The following is a 15,071-nucleotide window of genomic DNA, read 5'->3' as shown; positions in this document are numbered from 1 at the left end:
AAATTGCCTCTGTCCATTGTGTTTCTCTTCTCCTTCTAGGATTCCGATTCAGTGCACCATAGAGACTCTCACTCTGCCCTTGTGTCTTTTTTTTTTTTTTTTAAATTTTTTTTTCAACGTTTATTTATTTTTGGGACAGAGAGAGACAGAGCATGAACGGGGGAGGGGCAGAGAGAGAGGGAGACACAGAATCGGAAACAGGCTCCAGGCTCTGAGCCATCAGCCCAGAGCCCGACGCGGGGCTCGAACTCACGGACCGCAAGATCATGACCTGAGCTGAAGTCGGATGCTTAACCGACTGCGCCACCCAGGCGCCCCTGCCCTTGTGTCTTTTAATCCAGCTTTCATATTTTCATCTTTTTGTCTTTCCATGCTACATGCAAGGTAGTTTCTGTTCTTCCTGTTTTCTGAATTCCCCTTCAGCTCCTGTCCATGGAGAATATTTTTCAGCAATTTTATTGAGGTATAATTAACATATCATAAAACCCATTCCCTGTATGTGTATAATTCAGTTATTTTGTTAACTTTATAGAGTTGAGCATCCATCCCCTTGATATAGTTTTAGAACATTGCCATCATCCCCCAAATTTCTCTCATACCTGTTTATAGTTAATAGATATTCAGATAATTTTGATGAGTAACTTTTCAATATTCTTCCCTTGTAAGATGACACCACATATCTGACTCTCTGAGAGTGTACACATGCTCACTGAGTCTGACTGTCTCTGGGATCTTTCAAGATGTTTTGGTCATATAACTAATAGGTTACCTTATTTGGATAATTATCAGTGATGATGATGGTGATAACGATGATGGTGATAACTATCATTTATTGAATGTCTACTGTGTACCTGGATGTATATTGGCTATTTTACACTTATTTCTTTATTTGAGCCTCAAGATAACACCAGGAGGTAGATATTACTTAACTCCATTTGAAGATGAAAAAACTTTACCTCTCAGGCTCACTGTCTTGCCCTCAATCTCATGTTTAAGAGCAGTGGAGCTGAAACGCACACACTAGTTTGTTTGACCCCTGAATCCTAGGATTTTAAACAGTAATGTCACTGTTCTAGTTGGTACGTGGGCAAGCCCTTTATTGTCCTTTTCTGGGCTTTGGATGATATTTTAGCCATTTTATTCACCTTCAAAAATGGAAGAAAAGGTAAAGAAATCAAATCAACCACTTTGCTACTTATTACCAACGCTACTAAATTTGGGTGAGGATGATGGTTGAAGTAAAAATTAATAATGAAGTTCCAGAATTACCTATCGCTCTCACAGCTTCGTGATCTGTCCGCCTCTTTATATGCCATGTGAACTTCCCTGCGTCCTCTAGGAACGTTTCCCCTTTTCCCTCTGTGTTTCAAAGAACAGTCTTGTTCATCTGAGCCTCGTGAGAAAAACAAAACAAAATGTTGGGTTTGCAGAGGGAGTGGGGTCTGAAGTGCAGAGAAGAGCATCAGAGAGAGGGCAAATCCAAGGATTTCGGTTCAGTGAGAGTGGGGGTGAACACAACACTTTGTCTTTGCTTCAACAGTTGTTATTGTTGGTTATAAATTAACAAGCTGTTACCCATATGTCTCCTTCACTGTTGATTCCACTTTTGTTGGTTAAATGCAGCTTTTATGATGTGGGTTCTTCTATGAGGGGTTTAACCTCACAAGGGCTGGGTCCTCAGGGTAAATGTTCCTAGTTGAAATAAACATTCTCGAGCGGCTTGCCTATGTGTCTCCGTCCATGGTTGGCTTTGAAGTGTGCGTGCTTTTTCAAGCACATCAGCAGGACTGTGGTGTAGTTTATGAGACTGACCTTTTTCTTTGTGGTCTGTGGCTTAGCAGCCGCTCTTATTCTATAGCAAATGAAGAACGAAGACAGGCAAAGAGGATGTTTTCATGGCTGCTTGCCTCAGGATGTGAATAAGCATTCTGGGGCAGCTGAAAACATTTGCGTCCACGCAACAGGCTGCCCGGCCCGAGTGTCCAATCCCCCTCGTATGGCATCATTTGCCCCTAATCAGAACACATTTTACTTTGGGGGAGGGTCTGGTAGGGAAAACTGGTATGGGTGAACTGACTGTCTCTACTGCTTACCGCTAAATATTCCAGTCGACGTTACAATACGACGTGAAGGTAGTTTTCGTTTGGCGAGCTGATCAATTCACAACTACGTGAAGTGGCTTTGTTCAGAAAAATACAGGGACCTCAAACAGATTCAGTGAAAAACAGTGCTGTCACTGACTTACGGCTGTAGGGACATGGGTATGAGAAATGGAGCACGTGTGCTAATTCTTCCAGATCCCACTTACATAGCTCTTATGTTCTCAGTGCTCGCATACATTAACTAATCCCATCCTCTCAACAACCGTATGCAGTAGTTATTATTTTATGGATCAGGAAACTAAGGCACGGAGAGGTCAGGTAGCTCGACCAAGGTCAGGCAGCTGGTAAGTGGCAGAGGCAGGGTTTGAATCCAGGGAGTCTGGCTTCAGAGTTTGGGTTCTGAGCACTATGTCAAACTGGCTCGCTGTGTATTTATTATCCTGTCTTCATCAAGACAGACTACCTGGGTCAGCAAAGGCCTTGTGTTTTGTCCTGGTCTAGGATGAAAGAAGGGGTCTTTCCCATAACGCTCACTAGACATGAGTGAGCTTCATGTCCTGTTGGCCTTCTCTCCTCCTAGGCTGATGAGCGATTAGGTTGGAACCTTGCAAAATGAGACAGCTTTTTCAAAAAGGGGAAGAGGAAGTCCCCAGGATGAATAGGTGCTCAGAGCACATGCTGGTGACCATTTACCCCAGGTCTCTGAAATGCTTAATGTCTAAAGGTGACAGGGAAAATTGAAGACAATGGTCTAGTGGAAGGCATTCCAAGCCCGCCATTGCCCTGTGCCTCTATTTACCATGTGGCTGACTCCCTTTTTTTTTTTTTTCCCTTTAAGTGACCACGTATTCAATACTAAGTGCCTAACTGCGTTATTTCATCTTATGCTCATAACAGTCCTAGAAGGTCTAAATTTATCTGCGTTACACAAATGGGGAAGCTATGTAAGAGCGAGATTAAGTAAATTGTGTTTGACTCCAAAGTCCCTCTCAATGGAATTGGAAATTCTCGACTTGTTTTGTTGCTGTCACTGCTGCAGCCCAAGGTACACGAGAATCCCAATAAGCAAACCCGTGGCAAGGGGGTCCCAGAAGTCCACCTGCCAGGCTCTCATCCCCCATCCCACGGCTACCCCCAGACTCTCTAGTCTTACACAGACCGCATTTGGAAGCACTGAAAGTCCCCTGCATTTCAGCAGCTTAAAATCCCATCCCGCCTGCTGTGGTTGGCTATGGCTCATGCCTTCTCTTGCTGGAAGACTTCCTGGCCTGAAGCACTTTGGGGGCAGTCCCCAGCCACTTAACCACAGACTCCCCTTTTGACTTAACAGGGAAATAAGGAAGGAAGTACACCTTCCTTGTCTGCAGGTTTTCCAGTCTTCTCCAGCACCAATTTGTTTCCAATTTTCTTTTTAATTTGTAGGTAGTATACTACCATTTTGAAAAGATTCGTTTAACTGTTACTCCTCCTTTGGTAATCAATAAGTTTGGTATGGTTCCTCCCATGCCTTTCTACCTGTCTATCCACCTATTTCTGTTATTTAAAGAAATGGGAATATTATTGGAACTGCAACTTACATTTTTAAATTCTCATGTATTGTGATGATCATTCCAGAGCATCACACATAAACTGAACTTAGGATTTCCTATAGTATGGACATACCAAAAACCTGATGTTTTCAGGTAAGAACTTATCACATTGGCTACTGGAAGTCTAAGACCTAACATTTCTGGTCCACTCATAACAAATGTAGAGGGTGGCATGCATTTGTTTGTTTGAGTTTGAAGCTAAATCAAGGGGAAGTATGTGATAATAGATCTTAGTCAGTGTATTAAATAAAGATGATCCATCGGAGAGGGTACAGAGCAGTGCTGGGCAGGTACATGTGTTCATTAAAGGTTAATGAAGTCTGAAAGTATAATATACTTCAGTAAGTTAAAAAAGGACTAAGAAAGTAGAAGGAATATTAATTGGTCTGGATTGGTTTTTAGTCAATGTATTTTAATTTTCTTTATGTTTATTTTTGAGAGAGAGACACCAAGAGCATGAGCAGGGGAGGGGCACAGAGAGAGAGGGAGACACAGAATCCAGAGCAGGCTCCAGGCTCCGAGCCATCAGTGCAGAACCCAATGCGGGGCTCGAACCCAAGGACTGCAAGATCATGACCTGAGCCAAAGTCGGACGCTCAACCAACTGAGCCACCCAGGCATCTCAATATATTTTAGAAGATTATTAGCTTTTCTTAGACGTCTAAAGGAAATTGGAAGAAAGGAGTTATTTCTCAATCATACACATTTCTATAGCTCAGTTGCCTATGATTAAAATAAAGGCAAATCACGCCAGTGTTACATTAGATACGAACTGTTCAGACTATAAAATAGGCTGTCACTTTCTCTTTGGACTGCTGTCCAATGATTACAACTCCCCTACCCCCAAGAATTTCAATCCTTACCCCTCTTTGGGCTGATTAGTAAAGCTGTAGCCTGCTCTTACCCAATGATGGAAATAGCTGCACTCCGGGTACTTGTCAGGCAGTATAACCTCCAACTCCCTGACATTCAGAATCCATTGAAAACCTCGTTGATAGAAACCATGCTTATGCACAATTGTCTAAAGAATAATTAGTTCATCTCGCCTCTTGTTTGAAACTCAAGTTCTATCCATGAACAGAAGAAAGCTGCGTGCACAGACTAGATTGATACTATATCATAACCCCCAGAAATGCTTTTGCTGAATTCTACTTTGGGGTATCCCATCAGTTTCCACCTTAGATTAGGGATATTGTAAAAAGAACATTATTGTGGCTAATGTTTCGAGTTAAGAAGACTCTAGTTTTAATCTCAGCCCTGCCATCAATTAACTATAAGATTTTAGTCCAGTCATGTAATTTCTCTGAGCCTCAGCTACCTCATCTATTAAGTAGAAGTAAGAAGAGCTCCTAGCTCATAGGCTGTTCATAGAATTAAATGAGATAATCCGTTTTAAGTTCTGGCAGTATGGTACTCAATTCTGGTGTTACTTGACATGACTTTCACCAGAGTGCTCTAGACCCTCTGTGGATTGTAGAGACTGATGTCCAGACCCACTGGGCACTCTGACTCAGTAGGGCTATTTTCCAGTCTGTCTGCCCTCTTGTGCTCGTGCCAGCCAAGTTGTCTTGTTGCAAACATATTTATGTCAGCTGAACTTATAACAGTAGTATATTTTGATATTTATATTCACTACCGCAAAAAAGTATGACTGGAGTTATTTCAATCAAAATCAAGGGAAATATTTGGAAAAACTTCATAAAGGTGAGTGGCCAAGAAAAATTGCTCTCAAAGTAGATAAGGGTATAATAACCACTACAAAAAAAAAAAAAATGGGAGAAAACCTATAAAAAACTTAGGAGAAATACATACAATGTTTCACAATTTGTTTAATTTCACACTCCAATTTAACTTCAAATCATAGATGATATATTGTGGATGTGATTTATAGAAGAGAGAAATGGCAGCATAACTCAAATCAGGTTTTAGAATCAAAGAAAGAGCATTGCCCTACAAAAAGATGGGGGAATGAACTCATATTCATAGGATTAATTTAAATAAAAGGCGTAAGATGTGCCTGTATCGTGATGTTTTTGTAAATAATTGCAACCACTTTAACCAGTGTTGGCTTTTTGTTTTGTTTTTAAATCAATTAGTGAGTTACTGTGCCCAGATCACCTCTACTGTATTATTATCATTCACAGCATTTTTAAGACCCATGAGGGAAATTTCTTTCTCATCCTGGAACACGTGGTGCTTTTCCATGAAACGGAATGTTTTGGCTTAATGGATTTTGTAAGTCAAATATTTGTTTTTCCTCTTTGTAGTCACCCGTAGAAAGGTTAGAAACCAAATTAGTGATCTACCCTCTGCAAATGGAGACACTTTGATGATACACACTTTGTACCGATATCATGGCTTGTTTCCCTCTCATTTCATTTTCCAGGACGTTTTTGCAAGGTTTATGTGATTTTACGGAAGTTTATGTATCATTCAAGGTACTGATACAAAACCTATAACTATTCTATTTCAAGCAGAGAGGGATTTAATACAGGGGATTCGGCACTTATGCATGGAAGGTGGGCTCTAGACTCGTCCTACAAATATGCCTCCTGTAAAACACTACCAAACTGACCCACCAAAGGAGCTGCGGTCTCTGGAGCAGCCAGGAAATGAAACTCAGGAGGCTACCACTGGAATTGTTGACTTCAAAAGCTCATCTCAGAGCTGCAGTGCAGGGATGAGGAGATGGCTATTGCTGGATTGCTGCTACTGACTTTCACACCCATGCCGCTAGGGGCTAGACAAGGACACTACAGCAGAGAAACATGGCCCTGTACCCATGTTAGCCAACAGCAGCAGCCAAAGCAGGAGGGAAGAGGTGGCCCTGCTCACTTCCACCTTCTCAACCTCACATCAGTACTTCAAACAGGTGGAACCGAATTCCCAGCCAGAACCCTAGCTTCAAGAGAGCCTAGGAAATACTTTTAGCCAAGTACTCTGCAGGGCTGCAAATCACTGAAGAAGGTTGCAATGAATGCAGAGGGCCAATTCCCGACACTGCACTTTAAATATTTTTGTGAGTCACCATACATCCTTCCCGGTACAAGCTTGAGGGAATCTAATTAGAAAAATACTCCCACCCCTTTCCTTTCTTAAAAATAAGACTAGCAGTTTCTCCCATGACATCGTATCCAATATGCTTTCTCTTTCTGAGACAATCTTGGAAGTGCCACTCAAAGGAAAAAAGAAGACTCCAAGCTCCCCCTCTTTATTTTTTTTTATTTAAAAAAAAATTTTTTTTTAACATTTATTTTTGAGACAGAGAGAGACACAGCATGAACGGGGGAGGGGCAGAGAGAGAGGGAGACACAGAATCGGAAGCAGGCTCCAGGCTCTGAGCCATCAGCCCAGAGCCGGAAGCGGGGCTCGAACCCGTGGACCGGGAGACGGCGACCTGACCTGAAGTCGGACGCTTAACCGACTGAGCCACCCAGGCGCCCCTAAGCTCCCCCTCTTAATAGCTGTGGGACACTAAACCACCCCGAGAGCCAGTTTTCTCCTTGAGAAAGTGAGAATAGGAACAACATGCGCTCTAATTACCCTACGTGACAGTGCGGAGATCAAAGAAGATAATGCGTGAAGCATATTTGGCCTCCTCAAGTTTGTCTACGACAAGGATCTTTTTGTCTCTAAAACACAGGTCACAATGAACTTTTCTAAATCAAATTTTATCTGCTCCCCACCCCTATCCTACCAAGCTGGCGAGGGATTAATCTTAAGTGTTCTCACCAAAAAAAAAAAAAAAAAAAAAAAAAAAAAGGAAAAGGGCCTATGTGAGGTGATAGATGTGTTAATTAGTTCAATAGTGAGAATCCTTTCACAATATATACCTATATCAAATCGTCGCCTTGTATACTTCAAATATAGTACAATTTTATTTGTAAATTATACCTCAGGAAAGCTGGGGAAAGAAAGTCACGCACGGTCCCCTGGAAGCCAGGCATTCTTGCTGCTTTGGTGCCCACTGGGGGACTGACCTTTGCCTTGGGTCTGGCTCTCATGTCCGTTGAGGACTTGCCTCCTCTCGGGAGTCTGTGGTGCTGTTGAGCACGAGTCCTAGCTACGTGCCGTCCCACAAAGCTGCTAGGCCCTGCGAGTCCCAGAGAGCCTCCCCAAATACCCCTAGCTCCCCTACACATCCCCAGCCCCTGCCTCACCCCTTCTGGGCAAACCTGCGTAAGGCCTTCCGCCTTCTGTGAACCCGGCCTTTAGAAAACAAGAGACAAAAGGGAGGGGGTGCTGATGCTGTCTTCTGGCAACATTTGCCTGTCACACAACTTACTCTTTCAACAAAATACGCCGCCACATCCGAAAAAGTCTTCTGTCAAGTGCTACACAAGTGCACGGAATAGAAGTCAGGGCTTCCCCGTTTGTCTAGTCTGGCTGTAGGCTGGTTGTAACAAGCAGCAGCGTGCCAGGCTTCAGAGAGTGGCCTGAAAACGACATACTAGAAAATACAGAGCACCGTTTTCATCACTGTTTTGGGTTTTTTTTCTTTTTTAATGTTTGTTTTTGAGAGAGAGAGAGAAAGAGAAAGAGACAGCGTGAGCAGGGGAGGGGCAGAGAGAGAGGGAGACACAGAATCCGAAGCAGGCTCCAGGATCTGAGCTGTCAGCACAGAGCCCGACGCGGGGCTCAAACTCACTGACTGTGAGATCTTGACCTGAGCTAAAGTCGGATGCTTAACCGACTGAGCCAGCCGGGTGCCCCTTCATCACTATTTTTAGTGGATTTGTATTTATTAGAAAAGAAGCAGAGGGACAAAATGGGGGAAACTCTTTTTCAGATCTGGTGAATCCTACCTCGAAGCTACACAGCACCTAGGTCGCTTCCTATGGGTCACGTAAGCTCTGTGGGGGTGGAATTCACCAGCTTTCTTTGAAATGAGCGGTTCATGAGATCTCAGTGGTTTTCAGAATGCTCAGTGATGTGAAGATAGGAGTGGGTGGGATTCTGAGTCTTTACCCTTTGCTTTAACCGGAGCTACCTGACGTTTATCTGGTGCGTATATCTGGTTAGAAGAGAGTCCCGCTACTCATAGCAAGAAAGAGGTGTTACAAACCACCGAACTGGCTGATCTCTGGGGTCTGTGATTCTGTGAATGCCGCCGGATCTGCTGAGAACAGAGGAACCTTTCTCTTGCGTGTCGCCCCCACCAGGCCCTCTCTTAGACGTGAGCAAACGACAGCTGAAGCCCCCGCTAACGGCTCGCAACCCAGAGACGCATCGTCAGCACTGAACCGTCCTGGGAGGTGCTCAGCTCCTGCCGATGCGATGCCTCCCGCCCCAGCTTTGGTGATTTTCTCCCTTGCTTCCCCCACCCCGCCCCAGTCTCGCCTTGGGCTGCGCAAGTTTGAGGTAAATGAATCAGGACACAGACGGGCAATTGCACACTGCCTTTCGGACGCCTTGGCCGCTGCTTTGGCATTTTCCATACCAGCCGAGGGAAGCCTGCAGCTCTAGGATCTGAGGCAGTACCTCCAAACTCACAGCAGATACCATCAATGAATCAATCACTTACTCCTTATTATCCAACATTTTCTGAGGACCTGCTCTGTACGAGGCCCAGGACTGGGTGCCATGCACCATAGTCAGGAAGAAGGTCTAACGAGTGCCCTCAAGCAATGTTAGGGCTCCTGAGGGAGGCAGATCACACAGGTACAATTTATTACCGCGGGACCCGGGGAATACACAACACCTCGGGAGCACAGGGAATGGGGTAATTAGCTGTGCCTGGGGAGGTGGAAGGGAGGTGAGGGTGCCTAGAATAGAGTAGCTCCTCACTATTGAATGAAGGGATGGTTGAGAAAGATAGACTCTGGAGCTAGACTGCTTGGAATTGAACCCCAGCTCCTCAGATCATCAGATGTGTGACTTCCGGCAAGCTACTCACCTCTCTGGGTCTCAGTTTTCCCATCTGAAATATGGGGCCTCTAGCACTGGCCTTCCATCTTTGGGTGGTTGCAAGGATTAAGAGTTACTACAGGGAAGAGCACCCGGGTGGCTCAGTGGGTTGAGCGTATGACTTGATTTTGGCTCAGGTCACGATCTCACAGTTCATGGGTTCGAGCCCCACACTGGGGGCTCGGCAGCGCGGAGCCTGCTTGGGATTCCCTTTCTCTGCCCCTCCTGCTCTCTCTCTCTCTCTCTCTCTCTCAAAATAAATAAACTTGAAAAAACAAGTTACTACTTGAACTTGGAGGTGGTCCTTCAAGCAGCGTTTGGTGCGCATAAATGCACTCTCTGGGCTGGCTCTTCACCGTGGGGGTTGGACAGGAGTCTGTAGGGGAGAGAAAGGAGGGAAACACAGTGCACAGGATCCAGAGTAACCACACAGGAGTTGCTTCCAGTAACTCGCTGAGGGAAATTGCTCTTACTGGAATTAAAAAAAAAAAAAAAAAAAAAAAGGGCGACGTGAAACCCAGTTTTCTGTACCTGTCCCACCCTTTGGTCTCAAGCTCTCTTCTTCCTCCCACCATCTCTTCCTTCCCTTTCTGCTCTTCTCCTTTTCCTCCCTCCATCCTCTGTCTGCTCTCTGTTGCATTTATCCCTTCGTTCCAGTTCTGCCCTCTGCGATCTGCTCTTTCTCTCCTCTCTCACTCCCCTCCTGATTTCCCTGTATCTGTGTTCCTCCTCCCCGTGCCCACCCCAAACAGGCGGGCCCTGTAAATATTCCTCCAAAAGCCTGAAAAACCAGATCCCCCTCTTCCCCTTTCTCCAGCAAGAAACGTACTAATAGGATTAGGACAGACCAGAGCAAAGAAATAAATCTTTTTTGTTACTGTTGCTTCTCAGTGGAAAGTACCAGTGGGTGCCCTTTGTTGCCAGCACAGCCAGGGCTCTCTTGGTGCCATTGGTAGCTAGGGGTGGCCGGGGGGGTTTTGGCTTTCTAACTTTTCCCTGTCAGACACGTCGGCACTTTTCCGAGTTTAAATGGCAGTAATCGACATGGACAGAAGCACCCTGCTGGCACCCCGAGGGGGGGATAAAGCCTAGATCCTCAGAAAGAAAAAATTCACGAGTTGCCTACACTCAGAAATTAATGCTCCAGCATGAAGAGTGAGCCCTGGAGCAGGGCAGAGGGCCTTTGGGGAGTCTGGCCCGGGTGCTTCCTATTGGGGGGGCCTTCACTGTTTTCTATTCTGCAAATGATTCCTGCACACCATGAGTCAGACACCATTCGAGGTTCTGGGGGTGCGGTATTGACAAGGCAGAAAAGGTCCCTGCTCTCCCGGGATCACTTCTGATGGGAGAGGTAGACCATAACCGTGTAAAAATGTGAACAAGGCACTTTTAGATAGTGACAAGTGCTGTGAAGAAAATAAAATGACTAATGAAGGTCTCTCGGTGGAGAAGGGATTGCTTTAAGTCACACTGTAGGAAGAAAGTCCTTCCTGAAAGGAGCCCTTTGAGCTGAATCCTCAATGACAAGAAGGAGCCATCATGTAAAGACCCAAGAAAGGCCAGGTGCCGAAGACCCAGGTGACAAGAGTTTGGAGAAGAAAGGTCCAGAGAGGTGGCGTGTAGGGACCAGGGGGGGAAGGGTAAATGTGATGAAACTGGGCAAGGAGGTAGGGTTTATGAGGCTTATCAGCCACCTTTACAAGTCCCTTAGTACATCACAGAGACTAATTGGATGATCACATCAGAAAAAGAATTTATTGAAAGGCGTTTAGGTACTATTGCCAGGGACAGATGTGGAAGAATGACAAGAGAAAGGGGGTGGCATCCGGATGCGGTCAATGCTGCCTCTCCTGCCAGCACTGGTCACCGGACACTTCCCTGGATGTCAACGAAGCTGCTTCAACCCACCCCCGGGACAATTCTCCCAAGTCGCCAAACCCAGATTCAAGTGTTGGGGGTATTAGGGTCCTTCAGAGAAACCGAACCAGTAGGATGTTATGCTTTATTGTGAGTTAAGTTGTTTCCCTTCAAAAACATATATGGAATAGCTATTCTGTGCTACCTGTGAAGGTGACCTTACTTGGAAAATAGGATCTTTGTTGATGTAATCAAATCAAGATGAAGTCATGCTGAATTAAGGTGCCCTCTACCCCAGTGCCTAGGGTCTTTAGAAGAGAAAGGAGAGGGAGATTGAACACAGGGAGACAGAGACATGGAGACATGCGGAAAGGGGGGAAGACAATGTGCTTGATGTCAGAGGCAGAGCCTGGAGTGAGGGAACTGCAGGACACGGGTTGCCTGCAACCACCAGAGGCCGGGAAGAGGCAAGGAGGAATTCTTCCCTAGAGCCTTCAGAGGAAGGCTGGCCAGCCTTGCCTACATCTCTACCTTTAACTTCTAGCTTCCGGAAGTTTCCAGCCACCCCGTTTGTGGTATTTCATTATGGCAGCCCTAGGAAACTAATGTAGCCCTGTTTTGTAATTGAGGATGCCAGAGCTCAAAGATGTACAACTAGCTCAAGTTCACACAGCTAGTCATTAGCAGAACCGTAAGTCAAAGCAAAGCTGAGTGGCTCCAAGGCCCATCCTGCCAATTTCTCTCTCCAACCTTGACTTCTCTCCTACATCATACCTGCAATACCCGAATGTCTGCTTTGTAGGGTGACTGGATGACTAATCGACACCTCTTTCCACGTCAAAATTAACATGTCAGAAATGAACTCCTGTTTCCCCTCTTTTTCCCCCCCGACTCCCCATCCCGGTAACTTAGGTCACCATCCACCCAATTTCTTCATTGAAAAACTAGAGTCACCCCTGACCAGCCCCATTCCTTAATCCCTTACATCTAGTCTGTCACCAAGTCCCGCTCACTTCACCACCAAACCGAATCCTCGGTCTAACCGTGTCTTGTTACTGCGACCGAACTGGTCCAGGCTGACATTACTCCAGCAGTAGCCTCCCACTTTCCCTCTTGCCCCTTACAATCTGTCTCTACCTAGCAGCCGGGGTGACCTTTGAAAAGTATAAATCAGATCACATCACTTCCTGGTTGAGGTCCTCCAGTGACTTCCCATGGTGCTCAAATAAAAAGCCAACTCTTGCCCTGGTAGAGGGGACATCTGTCGTTTCTTTGGTGACTCAGAATCCTAACCCACTTCCTACATTTGGGAAATTCCCTGCTTTCTGAGTTTTGATGGGTGGAAAAGTCTACTTCCCACTCAAGAATACTTCAGAGACTCGTATGCCCGGCTTCTTTGTCCCCAAGACGTGGGCAAGCGACCACTCAGCTAATGGGCTGCACTTGCTCATGATTATGATTAACTTTGTGTGTCAACTTGCCTGGGCCAGGGAGTGCCCAAATACGTGGTTAGATGTTCTTCTGGGTGTTTCTGGCTGAGATAAGCACTTGAATCGGTAGACTCAGTAAAGCAGGTGCTCTCCCCAGTGCGGTTGGGCCTCACTCAATCACTGAAGGCCTGAACAGGACACAAGGCTGAGGGAGGCAGAATTAGCTCTCTGCCCGAGTGTCTTTGAGCTGAGATGTTAAGCTTTTTTCCTGCCTTCAAACTGGGACTCAGGGACTGGGACTCACACCATTGGCTCTCCTGGGTCTCTGGTATGCCAACTACAGATCTTGGCACTTCTCAATCTCCATAATCATGGGAGCCAATTCCTTATAATAAATCTCTTTATCTATCTATACATGCATATGCACATACGTCCAACATCTTAAGTGTCTGGTACGCAATAATCTCTCCATAGATGAGGATTGTTTTAATTCCTTTTGTTCTCTTTGGTACGGACCCCATGGGCAGCTGTTGTGGTAGGCGACTCTGAATGTATTCGTAGAAGGCAACAACACACTTCCTTCCTTAGCTCAGTAATTCTGGATTCTTGAACATTAAGTAGACAGACTTTTTATAGCTCTATTGTTTTTGTATTTAGTTGTCTTTTGAAAACTTTTGCGTTGTATTGAAATCCAGTCAATAAGCATTTGCAAAATAAATATTGCTTGGATTATATTGTTCTTCTCTTGCTACCTTCTTACGTTCCCTTTTGGAGTTCAGGTAGCATGTATGTTCTCTACCTTTTAGCCTTACCCTCAGTGCCCTAAAACAGAGCCTGGCACATAGTAGGTGCTCAGTGATCGAATTGATAAATGACAAGAAAAGTTATGCAAGCATCACAGACATTATACTTTCCCAGATGTAAGAGATATTAAAAATGACTCGTAAGTCATTGCTAATTCTATTGGGGCCACCTTGGTCATTAAACCAGGCTGGGCGGCTGGGATTGGAGTACTTCTCAGTAATCACATACAGCAGGCTGTACAAGCTATCTAACCATTTATTCAGTTGTTGGTAACACTTATAAACTCAGAAACCACGTCAACTAGTGTCGGTACAACGAAGGTAGCCAATAAGCCACTGGAATTTTGAAAGCTTTGTGTTTTGAAATAACTCTTAACTTGGAGAAAATATGCTGGCGTAAGAATAGTACATAAAACACAGCGAATATCCTTACCCAGATTTACCAGTTAAGTGCATCCGTATGTGTGTATGTAAAATATTTTTTCTGAACTATCTGAGAATAATTTACATTCATCATGGCCCTTTATGCCTAAATATTATCGTGTAGATTTAACAAAAATACTGCTGTTTTCCAGTTAGATCTTTTGATCTATTCTATTCCTTTTGCACAGAATGCACAAGTATGGCATTTTGCTGTTATGTCCCCTTAGTTTCCTTTGATCTGGGGTGTTTCCATAGCCCTTCTTTGTCTTGCACGATACTGACACTTTTAAAATGGATTGTTCCTGCTGGGGCACCTGGGCAGCTCCGCGGGTTAAGCTTCAGACTGTTGATTTCGCCTCAGGTCAGGATCTCAAGGTTCCTGAGATCAAGCCCCACCCCTGACTGGCTCCTCACTGGGCTTGGGATTCTGCTTGGGATTCTCTCTCTACCTTGCCACTCCCCCCCCGCCCCTCCCCCTGCCCCCCTCCCATGCACTTGCCGTCTCCCTCTCTTTGTCTCTCAAAATAAATAAATAAACATTAAACAAAAATAAATAAATAAATAAATAAATAAATAAATAAATAAAATAGATTGTTCTTCATTTGGGGTTTGAGAGGTGCCGCCAGGGTCAGATTCAGATTTCGCTTTCCAACTTACACCAGCAATGTGCTCTTCTCGAGACTCACGTCTGAAAGCAAAGGAGGGCCGCCTGTCCCACGTTGGCAAAGTAATTGTTTAATAAAAATTTTTATGGAAGTATAATATACATGCACAAATGGGCGCAAATAATAAATCGCCATTCTGTTAGTAATCTCAAAGTGATCACAGCCATATAATCTCCACCCAGATGGTAACAGATTAGTCGCAGCCCCCACAGCCCACACTGTGATACTCGCAGTTGCTCCTTCCTCTCTCCCCTTCCCTGAAGCTAATCTCTAATCTGGCCTCTAATATCATAGA

This window comes from Puma concolor, chromosome B1 (genome assembly GCF_028749965.1).
Source record: "Puma concolor isolate L17-30 chromosome B1, mPumCon1.1.hap2, whole genome shotgun sequence".
In the NCBI taxonomy this organism is placed as follows: domain Eukaryota; kingdom Metazoa; phylum Chordata; class Mammalia; order Carnivora; family Felidae; genus Puma; species Puma concolor.
This window is presented reverse-complemented; position numbering follows the sequence as displayed.